The sequence below is a fragment of the Crinia signifera genome, chromosome 8 (genome assembly GCF_055691185.1).
Source record: "Crinia signifera chromosome 8, ASM5569118v1, whole genome shotgun sequence".
Lineage (NCBI taxonomy): Eukaryota > Metazoa > Chordata > Amphibia > Anura > Myobatrachidae > Crinia > Crinia signifera.
In genome coordinates, this window is record NC_139224.1 from 129,491,722 (window position 1) to 129,495,560 (window position 3,839).

Consider the following 3,839-nt stretch of genomic DNA (forward strand, 5'->3'; position numbering starts at 1 on the left):
GGGCTACTGTAGATAAGTTACTGTCCCAGTTTTGCACACACACACATTCCTACCACTGGTTTCATCACTCACATTAACATCATTTGAAGTCCACTCTATCAGAGTTTTCACCCCTTTCTCTCTGCTTGTTGCAGCTAACAATCGCCCACCTGGGCTCCCCAAAAAACTATTTCTGGAAGATTTCTCTGCCTGGCTCCCACACTTCTTATCTTCTGACATCTCCACCATCATCATGGGTGATTTCAATATTGCTATTGACAGCCCACTTTCTCCTCATGCCTCTAAACTCCTCTCTTTAACCGCCTCTCTTGGTCTCACCCAATGGTCTGACTCCTCTACTCACAAGGAAGGCCACTGGCTTGATCTTGTATTCACTAGGCTATTTTCTGTTTCTGAAATCACTAACGCTCCATACCCTCTTTGGATCACAACCTTGTCACCTTCTTAACCTACTCCATTTCTCCAAACTTTATAATACTAAAAGCATGCAAACCTCCTCTAACCCAATGAAATACTAATGCTATTGATTTTCAACAACTGCTCTTATCCATTTCTACACTTTCCTGTCCTGAGACAGCTGTATCCCACCTGAACCAGACTCTACAAACTGCCCTTGATTAACCTCTTCAGTGGCAATCCCAAGAATTTTCTGGGCTGTGCCTCAGTGCCCAGTCTGGCAAGCCCGGAAAATTCTCGGGATTGCCACTGTTTGGAGCCGGGCAGCGCTGCTGAGTTCACTCTGATCTCAGGCAGCGTCGCGCTGCCCGGCTCCCTCCCCTTTGCGGCGTCGCCTCCTCCTCCCTCCTCCCCCCTCCCCTCCGGGTGTTCAATAGAAGTCCCCGGCGCCGGCTTATGACAAGCCGGCTGCCGGGGACAGCGATGCGGCGCGGGGGGCGCAGGTCCGGGCAGCCGCTGATTGACAGTTCAGCGGCGCTGCCCGGACCCAGGGGGGTAGTGGTGTTTTTTTTTTAAAGGGAGCGCTCCCCATAAAAAACTCACCCAGTGGGGAGCGCTCCCAAAAACCCCACCACTGAAGGGGTTAAGCTGCTCTAGTTACTCCTCACAATCCACATAGGCTTAGATGCCAACCTTTGCACTCTAAATTAACAAGACACCTGCAAAAACTATCATGTACTATAGATTTGAACGTTAGTGGCATACATCTCAAAATCCGAGTCACTTTGTCAAATTTAAGACTACCTACCACTCCTATCGTAATGGCCTGGACACTGCTAAATAAAAATATTTTCATTCTCTCATCTCTTCACATGCGACCAACCACAAGTGACTTTTTAATACATTTAAATCACTGCTTACCCTCCTTCAGCCACCAGCTAACATCAGTGTGCAAGAGCTTGCTTCCTTCTTCAAGGAAAAGATTGATAAAATCCAAGATGAATAGCCAGTGACTTGCTTACTTCCTTTGCTGAGCCCTTGGCCACTTTCTTCTCATTTGACCTCACAAGTGAAAATGAAGTATCAACACTCTTCTCATCCTCCTACTCCACTAACTCCCCTCTTGATTCTATACCCTTACAAGTCAGTAAGGGGGAAATTTACCAATATGGATTCGTAAAAAATAGGTGTATTCGTAGGCAGAAATACAACTATTTTTTACACATTTGTATTTTCGGGATTTACTATCCCGAAAATACAACAATTCATATTCCTAATGATGGGACATTCGTATTTGTATTTACAAATACGAATGTCTACACCATCGATAGGATACGACAGGAATCACCATTCAAAAGAATGGTGGTTCCTGATTTACTGAGCAGCCGTATTGATAATACAGCTGCTAATTGGTGTAAAACAGGCACGCAAATATGACAGGAAAATACACCTTGATTTCCCTGTCGTATTTGGCTTTAGCCTGCACGGATCAGTCAGATCCGTGCAGGCTTTAGTGTAAAAAAAAAGGAAAATTAAATAAATTAATAAAAAAAAAAACAGCGTGGGGTCCCCCCCACAGCTGTAACCAGCACCAGGCTGAAAGAGCCGGGGCCGGTAATTAAAAATCAGGGAACCCGACAAATAGGGGTTCCCTGATTTTTAACAACCAGCCCCAGGCTCCAGGTCCGGGGCTGGTTCCCAAAATACAGGGGGGACAAAATGACTAAGGGTCCCCCGTATTTTAAGAACCAGCCCCAGGCCAAACCAGCCAGCAGGGTAATGCCACAGCCGGGGGGAAACTTTTTATACAGATCCCCCTGGCCAGTATATTAGATCGGCAATCCTTTCTCCACCTCTTCCCTCCGTATCGGAGCCATCGCCCTCAGTGGATCCACAACAACCCATTGTGACAAGTGCATGCTGAAGGCATGCCCTGCAAATTTACAACATAATGCCCATTACACATTATGCCACACACTGTGATGCCCATTACACATTATGCCACACACTGTGATGCCCATTACACATTATGCCACACCGTGATGCCCTTAACACATTATGCCACACACCATGATGCCCATTTCACATTATGCCACACACTGTGATGCCCATTACAAATGATAAAACACACTGTGATGCCCATTACATATTAAACCACACACCATAATTGCTATTACAAATGATGCTACATGTTAATTGCTAAGGGTTTTTTGCTCAAAGACAGGACCTTCATGCTTGATGCCAGGGCCTTCATACTTAATGCCATAGGGATTACATGCTCGTTGACACAGGGAAGTAAAATGCTGGTTGCCAAGGGGTAGTGAAATTCTCATTGCAAGAGGGAGTTAAGAGCAGTATTGTGAGGTGACAGCATGGCAGGGAGCTGAGCAAGCACAGCCCAGGCTGTATCAGAGCAGTACTGTGAGAAGAGAGCGGGCAGGCAGCTGGGCAAGCACAGCCTGGCTGTATTAGAGTTGAGCAGAAGCAATGTCTGGGAGCCAGCCGCTGGGAGAGATAGCCGCAAATGGACCTATCCTGCTTGATGTGCCTGAAAATACTAAAAAAAAGTACTGAAAATCTCCAGGTGTCGCTGTATTTTCCTACAGTCAAACCACACTTGTTACGCCCAATCTCGTCTGATCTTGGAAGCTAAGCAGTGTTGGGCCAGGCAAGTACCAAGATGGGAGACCTCTTGAGAAAACCTGGTGCTGTAGTACCAAATAAGAAGCATAATATATACCGGAGTAGTATCAAGGTTCAAGCAACTTCTAGCACTCAGCACTTTAGCACTCTCTTGCCTTTCATTCTGACACACATTAATCACTAATATAAATTATAACTAATAGTGTTTATGCATAAACACCTAACTACTATTAAGGTCTAAATAACTTTAGCACTCTTCTACTTTTTATTATTTTTTATTTTTATTTTTATTTATTTATAGTATGGTACACAGCAATATGAAATACTAATATTAAATTTCATGCGAATTATTAATATTGGGTCAGTTTTAGTGATTATTAAGTATGCACTATATTTGTATTGACATACAAACCATCACGCAAACCTTTCTCAGATGAACACACTGGTGTATTTATATATGAGATCACTTATAATTAGCCTCGCAATTTCTAACTACTAATTTATATGGGTATACTATATATCCCAACAGTCCAGAACAAATGTATTGACCATCCTTCCTTTTGTTTTTATATATGATATGGGCGCAATGAAAATAGCCATAAGAAGCATTACAAGCAGCCTTTTTCAATGGGAAAACTCCAACAAAATGGCCGCCGGCACTCACTGATAAGGACACATCCGCAAGAGCCATACAAGAGAACCTCTGACAGTCTCACAGCCCTCCTGCGCAAGCGCACCCAGCAGAGAAGGTCACAGCTTCATCTAAACAGTGAACAGCCGGGCATGCGCACTAGCGCCGT

General features: G+C 44.4%; 1 non-coding gene across 1 annotated transcript; it reads left to right on the forward strand.

Moving 5' to 3' along the window:
* Positions 1 to 2,994: 2,994 nt before the first annotated feature.
* On the forward strand, positions 2,995 to 3,113 carry LOC146027411 (5S ribosomal RNA). The gene has a single exon (XR_014454813.1). It is a non-coding gene; the product is annotated as a 5S ribosomal RNA (ribosomal RNA).
* The last annotated feature ends 726 nt before the right edge of the window (positions 3,114 to 3,839 follow it).